This window comes from Octopus sinensis, linkage group LG3 (genome assembly GCF_006345805.1).
Source record: "Octopus sinensis linkage group LG3, ASM634580v1, whole genome shotgun sequence".
In the NCBI taxonomy this organism is placed as follows: domain Eukaryota; kingdom Metazoa; phylum Mollusca; class Cephalopoda; order Octopoda; family Octopodidae; genus Octopus; species Octopus sinensis.
This window is the reverse complement of record NC_042999.1, coordinates 80,754,238-80,766,737: the sequence shown is the minus strand read 5'-3', so window position 1 is coordinate 80,766,737 and position 12,500 is coordinate 80,754,238. Positions and strand designations below refer to the sequence as shown.

At 34.7% G+C, this 12,500-nt stretch overlaps 1 long non-coding RNA gene across 1 annotated transcript in view; it reads right to left on the bottom strand.

Annotated features, from left to right (window-relative positions):
• The window catches only part of LOC118762758, a 25,414-nt gene extending 21,835 nt beyond the window's left edge, over positions 1-3,579 (bottom strand). The window contains exon 1 of the long non-coding RNA XR_004998508.1: positions 3,565-3,579. This is a non-coding gene — a long non-coding RNA (uncharacterized LOC118762758). The remainder of the gene's footprint in view (positions 1-3,564) is intronic.
• Between the last annotated feature and the right edge of the window lie 8,921 nt (positions 3,580-12,500).

Here is a 12,500-nt window from a genome sequence, read left to right as displayed (position 1 = left end):
GCTGGTTTCTTTTGTAGTTCGTCAAGATGTTTACTCCAAGGGGAGTAAAATGTCCCTTTCCGAAACAAAATTCTCTGGATTTCTTTTTTATCATTGTCTAGTGAGAGAGAGTGTGTGTCATGTACCAACCTGCCCCTGGTAAGCAGTATAGTGAACTAAATATCTATAACTAAACGACATGGTGTAGTTGATCAGTTTCTCTACCTGGGAAGCACTGTTGATAGATATTACATTTTGGATAATGAAATACCATACAGAATTAGGAAAGCAAGTGATGCTTTCGGAATTCTAGAAAGGCGCCACTGTAGTCAGCGAGACGTATGCAGGAAGACAAAGATGAAGGTGTACAAGGCGTGTGTGCTCTCTTCTATTCTTTATGCTTGCGAGACCTGGGTCGCATATTGATACCACCGTACACAACTGGAACGTTTCTATCACATGTGTCTCAGACGGATCTATGGGATTAAGTGGGAGGACCGCATCAGTGATCTTGTGATTTTGGAAAACTCTCGGTGTGAAAGTATAGAAGCTCTTGTGTTGAAGCAAAGGCTTAGATGGAGTGGTCTTCTGATCAGGATGAAAGATCCGAGAATGCCAAAGCAACTCTTTTATGGAGAATTAGCTAAAGGAGAACGACCTCCACATAAACCTACAAAAACTGTATAAGGACTTGCTGGAGGCTTCATTAAGAGATGCTAGCATCTCCCCTGACACATGGGAGAACATAGCTATTGACCGTAGCAAGTGGAGAAGGGTTGTATATGAGGGAACAGCTACTTTTAGAAATTTCGAGAAAGTAAGTAGGGATGTCAGGAAGTGCATCGCTGTTGCGCTTCCAGAGGGTAAGGATCTTCTATGACGCTGGCATGCAGTGTCTGTAGAAGACCCTGCCTCAGTAAAGCTGGACTCAAGAAACATCTTCATAGTCATAAAGCGAGACCGATTATTGACAGCCATGCCACTGGTGGTGGTGGTGCTACACACCGTACTAAATCGGCGGGGGAGGCTTAAACGTCATCGAAAGGTACATGAAGCCCAGTTACAACTGTACCCGGCTATTGCCAGTAGAAGATTTAGCTGCCAATTCTGTACAAGACATTGAAGATCTTTACCTGGGCTAAACTGTCACGGTCGATCACGGTCGTTAACTGTTAAGCCTCGTGCAATGACCATACTCGATAACGAAGTGGTAGCTATCATGATCATGTATGTATGTATTTTGTGTGTGTGAATGTGTGTGCGTGTGTGTGTGTGCTCAGAGTATATGAACGATGAGAGCAAGGAAAACGTGAGATATAAGCCATGAGTTAATGTGCAGTTGATCTGTATCTGAACACGCAACTTCCATTAACTAAGGATTAATAGCAACAGAAAACCTCAACGTTTGCTATAAAAATATATCCAAACCAATTTCTCTCCCGAGAAATGGAAATAAATAAATATGTAAAGTTTTAGTTACCTACATCTAACAGGAAATATCTGCAATTTTATGCGGTTATTTTCTCTATTCTTCACATACAGCCAACAAGAAATGAACTAAATATGAAATTACTCGTTAACTATCTTACTAACAATAAAGAATAATAGCGAGTTATTTTCTATTCACAGACCTCTAGATTTTAAATGTGTGCATTGATAGGGTTGCTGCAGGGAGAACCCTATGAATACAAATATATATTTTTCTTACATTTTTTCTCAGAAAATAATCTGTAGAGAATTAACTTGTATAGAAAAATTTTTCTATGGAATATTTTTTTCAACACATTTGGCAGTAATTCTCATCAAGTTGCATTTTAACCTAATGCAAAAGAATTCAACTTATCTAGGACTACCTTTGATCATTGCTAAGCAAAGGTTTCTGCACTTGGGAATTTCTCTCGAAGGTTCCTATTTGTATAAGGCTTCTTTTCTTATGGCATACAAGCATGCAAGTTGTCCATAAATACAAGTATCCCCGCTACATGCAAATGATGTACAAAGAAAGAAAATGTGGGTACAAATTGGAACTAATATCAACGTAGATGTTGCTGTGCAGAAAGCAAATATATCGGAAGGTAACACGTTCGACGTTGTAATTGCTGTCAAATGCCACACTGAATCAGTATAAGTCTATTGACCAGGAAATACTGAATGACAGATTTTAAGTTGATGGGAATTATTGGTTACATGCAAAATGGTGACACGTGAAATAGATAACGCCTGACATCATGTCTGATACATCGTGAAATATTTTGTACAAGGCAGCGAGCAGACTGAATCATTAGCACGCCGGGCGAAATGCTTCGCGGCATTTCGTCAGTCTCTACATTCTGAGTTCAAATTCCGCCGGTGTCTTTTTCCTTTTTCTTTCTTTTTTTGTTTTTTGTTTTTCATCCTTTCGAAGTCAATAAAATACGTACTAGTTGAGCACTGGGGTCGATTTAATCGGCTTAGCCCTTTCCTCGCAACTGCTGACCTTGTGTCACAATTTGAAACAAATATGTGTTTGTGCGTGTACCAGTATTTATATGTATTTATGTACGTATGTGATTACGTAAGGTGTGATACCATCAAATCTTCAATTGCCTCAGGATAATACACAGTTACACTCTGGATAACGGAATCACTTACTTTTCGGCTGTCATTCTATTTTAATTTTATTTGTTGAAATTTATAAACTCAAAATGTGGCTACAGAAGTGAAATATAAACTTTCACAGAAGAGAAATTCATAGAATACGCAATTTGTCAGTAATCTAATGAAGAGAGAAAGTAATGAGTAACTTATAATAAAAACATACCCTATATCACGAAAAGGACTTTTGAAACGTTAATATTAGGAGCCCGATGAAGGGGTCAGCTGGCAGAATGTTTAACACGCCAAAGAAACTGATTAACGGCATTGCGTCTGTCTTTAAGTTCTTAGTTCAAATACCGCCGAGGTCAACTTTACCTTTTATGCATTCTGGGTTGATAGAATACGTATCTCTTATCACTGGATTGCTGGCCGTGTGCCAAAATTTAAAACAATATTAGTCACCCAAGATAGTAGTATATTGACAAGGATATTTCAGGGCCGTATTAAGCTTTTGGTATGAATTATTGTGGGTTTCACAGATTCATCTTAAAACCACAAGGTGTAGGCTTTCCCTCTTGTAAGGGGAGTTATAAATAAATTGCTAGTTTGTAATGCGATGTTTGTTTCTTGTCGAGGATGCATCCAAGAAATATTTTTCCACATTCATGTACAGATTTATAGTTTTTTGCGTGAAGTACAAACAGGAAAAATATATTATACGTAATTCTTCAGCCTTTAAAGGAATATTCTTTCGTTTGCGCCATAATAAGTAATATAAATTATTGCTTTGGGAGAAACAAGCCGGTTTCTCCTTAGACAAGTGGAAAATATTTTCAGTTAACTTTCGTTGTTTTCTCAGGTTCATTTAACTCGTGACAATGCCAATAAAAAGAATCAATAATGTACACTACAGACAATTAATTAGAAACAAACTGTCATACTCCGCAGATACACACACACACACATATTCTCACGTATGTACAATTTCAAGCATACTCACACGAACACACACACACACACACATATATATGTGTGCTTGTATTTTTACATCATGATAAAACTTCGAACCTCACTAGACCGAAATCTTATTGTTCTTGTCTCATAAATAAATGTATAATGTCTTATAATTGACACAAGGACCCGATGGAGGAAATGTGAAGGAAGCGAACTGTAAAATCTACATTAAGTAATCTGAAGCAAAGAAGCTGAATCATCTAAAAATCCTAATATATCGGGCATGCATCTGAGTTTAACATTGTCTGCCAGATTTTCAACAAAATTAGAAATGTCTCATATTGGTGGCAAACAACATACTGTAAGTGAATATTAATGTTTTATTAATCTTCGAAGCGACACTTCCGATAATTATTTTATTGGTAAAACTTTTGTTAGCCCAGGCAAGATTTTGTGTCGAGTTTTGAGAACACGTAACTAAATGCCACGAAGAATATTTGCTTCTGAATTATATTTTTCAAAGTGCATTATTTTAAATTGGTCTAAGTAATACAACACATGACAATGTCGATGAACAGGGGATAATTTCTTTTGATATTTAGTCGGCGGAAAAGAGCAGCCATTCGTACAAGAGAGAAACCAACCATAATTCAAGGAACGCTGATTTAGGAAACAAAGTAAAATTGAGTTTACACCAGATTGAAAAGAAGATTCCGAATATTGGCGATTAACAGATTCCGCTACTGTTTTCTATTAGCCATATTGTAGTGTTAAACAATGATACAAATCCCTACACAACGCCACAAAGATGAAGTGGCCATTGCAAAGTATAGATTTTATTATTTCTACCAACAGTATAAGAACAGATAGTCAAATATTAATGCTAACTATAGAAACTAACAACGATGAAATAAATTGCCACTGATATTCTTATTTATCTCTAAAATACGATTACAATTTTCGATAATATTAATTACATACTGGGTATGTATATTTTCAATATTGGCATACTCACACAAACACACACACACATAAGACTTTTAGAATTCTTTGTTCCCAATCATCGTCATGTGCCTTATTCCTAGATATCACTGTATCCCATGTTTGTGTTCGAACTGGGATCTTTTGGTCCTAAAACCGTTATTATATTTTAGACATTAAATTAGTTGAATCCAGTCAGGAAGCGATATATCCAAATAGAATAATCATATACACGCCAGTCACATTATGAGTGATTGAATCATTGAAGGGATAGAAATATTAGTTTCAAATTTTGGCACAAGGCTACCATTTTAGAGGAAAGGTTTAAATCGATGACATCGACTGCACTGTTCAATCAGTACTTATTTTATAGCCCCCTTAAATGATAAAAGGCAAAGTCGACTTCGACGGAATTCGAACTTAGAAAGAGTGGCGAAATGCCGCAAAGCATTTTGTCCGACGTGCTTAATATTCTACCAGCTTGCCACCTTTAGAGGAGATAGAAATATTGCAAATATATCTTCTACCAATTATGTTAAATACCCTGATTTATTTCTTATTCATATCAGTAATAGTTTGTATAAGAAAGTCGTTGCTCACAGACGATATTTCATTAGTTTTCCATCCGAAATAAAATGTAGGAAAAATAAAACACTAACCCTACTAGAAACAGAAAACTCTTCTTTCTATTTACGTTGCTGAATTTGAAACTTCACAAATAATCTTGAATTTTGCGTTACACACGACAATTGTCCCGAAGCATTTTCTTCAGTTTTTCTTATCAGATACTATATCCTATTATTTTTTGTTTCAGGTTTGATTTCTTTTGGATTGTAATGCCAATTTTATGCAACATTTTTCTCGTATTTTGCCAAAAGTTGGTAGTCTTTTAGGAATTATATTTTACGAAACTCTGTCGAAACACAATGTATGATCTTCAATATGTTTGTTTGCTAAGTCTTATTTCATCTATTTCAAATGCATCACGAAGGAATTATAGAAAACTGGTTGGTCGATATGTACCTTTGGATGATCGGAAATTCTTTTTAAAGTTACTTATCCTAAAATATATGCGACAATAGATAACAGAAATAACGGCATATATCTAAAGGTTATGTAGCTAATTCTCTCGCAGTTAAACCTTAGAACTTTTGTAGTCACAGATGTACAAATATACCCTTAAGCACAAAAGAGGAAACAAATCCTTTTAAAGTGGAGTAAAACTATCGATTACTTCGTATCTAAGTCCATGGAACATTTTCATTCTAAACGAAAATATACCTCAAAATATTTAGGATTTAAAGATCGGTAAGATCTGAGAAAACAGCATGGAATAATTTAACAATTTGTATATAACCGATGGCATTTGTGTATACGAACAACAATAACTGGTTCTACTTAGATGAATAAATGAAAAAGCTATAGGTTATCAATCGGTGGATAGCTTTTAATGTTGGATATCTTACGCTTTGCAATGGAAGAAGTACTCAAATTATAATCCGTTACTGCAACACGGTTTCGATCTCTAAACACAATATTTTAATCCATAAAATGAAAAAGAAACACTCTCTTGTAGTGAGCAAATTATTTGTCAAATGATGGATACAGTTATTTTATCGAATAACCCAGATTTTATACTTTTAATTTTTATATAACGGGAGGCGAATATTGACTATTTAGTGTTAAAGTGTCAGATACAATTCGTTGGGTACTTACTCCGGTTCTTCACGATATAAGTTCAAATCAAGTTTGCTTCCCTCGTTACTTTTACAGGAAAGTAAATGCCTTCAAATAACGGGAACAATTTTTATTGACTGCTGATATGTGCAGCATGTACGTAGTTAGCAAGTTACAACAGATCTCAAATTCTTACACAACCGTGGAGCTATGTGGAACGGTAAATTGGAAACCGTCTGAAGTACACTGCAGATAGATACATCAATATCTATCGGTAGGGAATTACATTACATTACTAACGGCACAGCACACACGTACGCATCATGTCATTTACTCACATGTGTATACAGTTTCTTTTTAAAGGTTAGCGTCATTATAGGAAAAAGTAAAACAACGGCAAACGTTCTTCATTCACTGAATGTAAACCCGAGATTCTTAGATTTTTAAAGTTATGCCGTAACCAAATGTTTTAATGTTGCCATTTAATTAAATTTAACTAAATTTATTGACTGAACTATGATTTATGACATTCTAAAACTTTACAACGCTTGCAACTTTTAAATTAAACTCAATTTCTAAAATATATTTTTTAAGTTCATGGTCTGCAAAATTATCACATATACTAAAAGATTCAATTTGGTATACGTCGAGCCACGTTTTTAAAATATAAAAACATCTAATCAGCTGGAACTACAATCATATCATAACAAAAATCATTACCGTTAATGAGTTATTTTCAAAATAGTGAATGCAGAGGTGGCAGAACGCTTTTCACTTTTTCAAACAAGTGGGAAAAGCAATACTCCTGATTCTTCATACGACCTCCTTGACTGGTGGCGAGGAAAAAAAACAAGAGAGAAAGAGATAGAGAGTAGGGATTAAATCAAGAGGGAATTACGTCTAACCCACTGAACGCGAATACATCAAAGTATTCTGCTCTGCTTTCGGATTGGTATTTCTTTGTAGATCTTCGAAAAAAATTAATGGCTAAGTTGACTTTGGATGTCTTTGGACTCAGAGCACCGAGTGTCAGAACAGATATGGCAAGGCATTCTGTCGCATCAGTTCGTCGCCTGGAAATCGTATAATAATTGATGGTGAAATATTTTAGACTGTAGCTTCTTTTTTGCATTAAATTTCTTACAAATAAATTATTGCTTTGTTATTTCTAATACAGGAACGAGTTATATTTTAAGTAAAGAAAGAAATATGAGACGTTACTTTCACAGATATTGGAAGGTTTAACGAAGCAAATAAAAGCCATTCATGCGAATTGAAATTACACACAAGACTTTCTTCCAAGTTTCTTCCATTGTTTTTAAATGTAGTTCCTTTATATGTGACACGCATTGATCCAACCCGAAAAGGAAATAGTTAAAATTCAGACTTGGCATAACCTAGAATCAGAATCACGAGGGACAACTGCTCTGCATCTTCTCCAGATTGCACTTGTTTCTGTTCGCAACATTGCTCGTGCCAGTTTAAAATGTGAACTATTAAAATTAATTTCCTGTTTCATGTGAATATGAAAGACGTCTATCATTAAATTGATAATATCTTATTGGTCTAACGATTTACTTTTTCAATAATTACTCGTATAATTTTTTACAGCAAATTTGAAGGTATAGTGAACATTTAGTTTCAGAGCTAAATATGATACATCAATTTTTAGTCAATAAATCTGACGTACATGAACAAATTACCATTTGCAATTGAACCATTTTAATATATGTAACTGGAGATAGACCAGAGCACGAAATATTACACAACAGCAGGTTCTATTGTGTCATAAGGTGATCGGTATAGCTAATCTATTTCACTGAAGTAAGGATCGCTGTTGCAATGAAGAAAATATCATTGAAGTATTAAATATCACCAGTGCCTACTTAACGATTTATCTTTTCAGATAAACTGACACATCATATAAAAGTATTCTTTAGATGTACAATTCAGTTATCACGTTAACAGTTTAATCTGTCACTTCTATGCTCATCATATGGAAATAAACTCATAATAAATATTGTATAAGCACTTATTAATCTGTTGAATGTGGAAGCTTAGACGAATGCACTCATTCTTCTACAATTCCCCTTATCTTTCATATGACTGCAAAAATCCGATGTTGGTGTCCTGCTGAGCATAATGAACGTCTCTTTGGCGTTCGGAGCTATTTAAATTCAGAAGCTAGTGACGAAACAAAGAAAACCACAGACAGTCTTAATTTCTCTGAAACAAAATTTTGCTAAAAACCTTTACACTACATTCCAAATTATTGAATGTTGAATTAATAACAGAAAAACCTTTGTAATTTATACAGAATATAGCAAAGTCAATCTTTCGATTATTTTGGGAAATTACCAGTTCAGAAATTGACTTAAACTAAAATTTTACTGAAACTGTCTCTCTCGCGTGCGCTCGAGCATACAGGGTAGTATTATTTTTGCCGATATAGTTTGTTATGTTGCGTTGGCAATATATATTATGATGTATCGAAATGTGCCGTTGCAGATCTTTAGATAGGTTGTTATTAACTTCACTAAGTCATCGCGAATATTTGAAGACTGGGTGACTTTCAAGTCTACTCTCCTCATTGGCCACAAACTTCATATTTCCCATTTCAAATGGTCGTAGTTGTTTATTTTTTCTTCTCCCTTCACGTCTGTAGCTTGCGGATTTTTCTTGCAATTTTCATTATTTCACTGGTATTCCAGTTAAGCACATTGAAGCTATAAAGAACAACTAGGACTGCTAAGGAATTTATCGCTAACACCTTATTATATGCATTCAGCTCAGATTTCAGGATTGCTCGAAATCTTCTTCCTTCCTAACCTTCTCTTTCATGCTTGCATGCTGGATACCAGAGTCTTTATTTATTCCTAGGTATTTATAGGTTTGTTCCTGCTCAAGTTCCTTTATTACTGTTTTGACATCTAATTCGATTGAACTTGACTTTACCAATTTCCGTTTCTTAAAAGTGGATTTGGCACACTTTTCAAGGCCAAACTCCATCCCGAAATCATCACTGAATCCTTTCACAGTATGTCGTAGTCCTTCAAGCTCTTCATCATATTTGCCATATAGTTTTAAATCACCCATACCAAATATATGGCTTATTTTCCTGTTGTCAATTTTGTAGCCATACCTCGTTCTATTCAGTTCACTTTATTATTATTATTATTATTATTATTATTATTATTATTATTATATGTTTGACATTTGCATTATATTTGTACAAGTTGACTCAAAGATATTCCTTTGCTTCTTTTGCTACTGAGTATGATGCTTTCTTGTTTTCATGCTTTGAGACAAGTTTAAATATCCAGACAAGGTTAAACATCTAGACAAGTTTAAACATTCAGTCATCACAGTTTTTCAGGTAGGTGTCTAGGCCAATTTTGGCAGTCTTCATTATTAATTCCAATTGTAAAAGTCCACGTCCAAACTCTTTTCTTTTTTCTTTTCTCTTTTCTTTATTATTATCATTATTATTCAGTTGTCTTATTTTCATAACGTACTTTCACTGCACTGCCAAGCGTAGCTCTCTGTGCCTTGGGACTGTGCTGCGGTTTGCCGTGATGCTCTTATGGTTACTGCAATTAAAGTGGTTTACGTACCATGTTTGCAGTGTCTAGTAGTGCTATTTTCTGTATGTTATATATATTTGTTAGTCCTGGTGTTTTTGTTACGTATTTGTCTGAATATTTTTATAATACCTAATGCGCCTACTATGAGAGGAATTGTTTCTATTTTTCGTCTCCACATTCGTCTTACTTCTATTTCCAGGTCTTTGTATTTTGAAAGTTTCTCCATTTCTTTTAGAGAAACGTTGTCATCTGTTGGTATTGATAGATCAATTAGAAAGAATGTTTTTCTTCATGATCTCTGTCAACTATATCTGGTCTATTAGTCTTAATTCCTCTATCTGTGTGTATTGGCATATCCCATAGTATTGTTGCTTTCTCGTTTTCTGTGACCTTTTATAGCTTGTTACTATACCATCTTTATTTTCTGTTGCTATTCCATACTGTTGGCATAGCTTCCAGTGTATGTAGATTCCAACTCTGTCGTGTCTGTCAATATATTTCTTCTTAGTCAGTATTATTTATTGCTTCTTGTCCATCTTCACATATTCTGCAGTTACTTGTTATGTTTCTTTTTATTATATGTTTTTTGGGTAATTTCTAGTGTGGAGTCTTTGGTCTTGTGCTGCAATTAAAAATCCTTCAGTCTCTACTTTGAATCCTGAACTTCTCGGCCATTACTTTGTCTATTTCTTTTGCGTTTAGTTTCTCCCAGTATTTTCCATGAAGGGTTTTTTCTTGCCATCGTTTTATATGTTGCTGGTCTAGTTTTAGTTTGGATTTTCTCTTTTACTGCTTTTGTTGTTTCTTCTTTTTCTTTATAGTTGGTAGTATGACTTTCTGTTTGTATTTTCAGCTGCCTTAAAAACTAAAAACAGTCATTATTATTATTATTATTATTATTATTATTATTATTATTATTATTATTATTATCATCATCATCATCATCATCATTATCATCATCATCATCATCATCATCATCATCACCATCGTTGCTAATAATTCTCCCATAACCGTATGACTTCTCATTAATTGTTGGGATTAAGGATGATTTATTGCTAACAGTAACTAAAGATAGAGTGTTTACTTTAGTCGGAGTGCTGTCCTCATCTTAATTGTTGCTTTCACTAAATTACGCAGCTAAATACTTTTGTGTTGAACCCTATCACATTCACTGCATTTCCGCCTAATTACAAATGCAACATTATGATACTATTCGCACATCACATATATATATATGTATGATTGTATATATATATATATATATATATATATGTATGTATATATATATATATGTATGTATGTATATATATACATATATTTAACGTGCGGATAGTATCTCTCTCTCTCTCTCTCTCTATATATATATATATTATATATATATATATATATAATATATATATATATATGCACATACATACATAGGGTTATACTTGGAATGGTCATCTTTAGCCAATTAAAAGCCACTTTATATACACGCACACCAGATACACTTAAACTAAACACGTAGACACACACAGATACAGAGGTACATGCACGCGCAGATAGGGATACATACTACAAATAGACCAAATGGAAGAAACAGGACAAAAGGAGATGTGAGGGACAGGAGGTCGTTGAAGAGGTCAGAGATTATGAGACGAGAGAACATTGACAAATGACTAATAATATATAACTAGCTGGACCCGTGACAAATTCAAGGAAAACATAAATAATGTAAGCATCTGTAAACAGTGTACTTGTGCCATGGGAAATGTTTGTATATTATGACCGTCTGTATTTACATTCTGAGTTCAAATTCTGCCGAGGTTGAATTTGCCTTTCGTTTGCCTCTGTTGAGCATGTTCCATACTTATGTGCCGACCACGCTCTCCATTACGAAATAGTATTGGATAAATCACAGGATATAAATGCTGCGAAAGATACGATATTTTTTCACAACAACAACAACAGCGACAATAATAATGATGATGATAATAATAATAATAACTATAGCTAAGTGAAGATTAAATATGTTTCTTTATTAGCCACACAGGGCTGCACACAGACAGAACAAATTACAAGGTAGAGCTTTTCTTTTGGGGTAAAAAAGAGGGCGTTGGTTTTCGATCAAAAGGGATCGTAAAAGGAAAGAAAGAGGACAAAAAATGGGAGGATTTTTAAAAAAGGGGGGGAGAGGGGGAAAAAAGAAAAGGGGAGAGGAAAAAAAAGTTGATCAATAGGGATCGTAATCACAGAAATGTCAATATGAAGTGTAAAGGGGAGGAGAGGTGAGGTTTACCCGTGGAAAGAAAAGCCTACGGAAAAGACCACGGTAACCTCGGCCAATGAAGTCACATGTTATATATTTTTTTTTTGCAAATAAGCAACTCTCTGTATTAATTTTTACGGTTCATAGAATCATAGTCAAGGTGGCTTCGTCATTCATACGTGCCATTCTTGCTACATTCACCCATCTTTTTTTAAAACATTCACTAGACAAAACTTGCCTCTCTACTCACACTTTCCTCTTCAAGTGATACTTGAAGAAGTTGATGAGAGATTGACCAGAGAGGAAAGTGTTTGTCTCTAATCCTTTCAGGCGCGTCCACCAGATACATTCTTTCGCCATAGCCACAAGTATGATAAAAATAGCTCTTCCTTCCCGTTTGAAGGAAGGAGGCGTGACGATATTAACGATAGACTCGGCTGATAAACCGACACGTCCCACACGTGACAACAGTCGTTCGACATAAGCCCACAGGTGGGAAA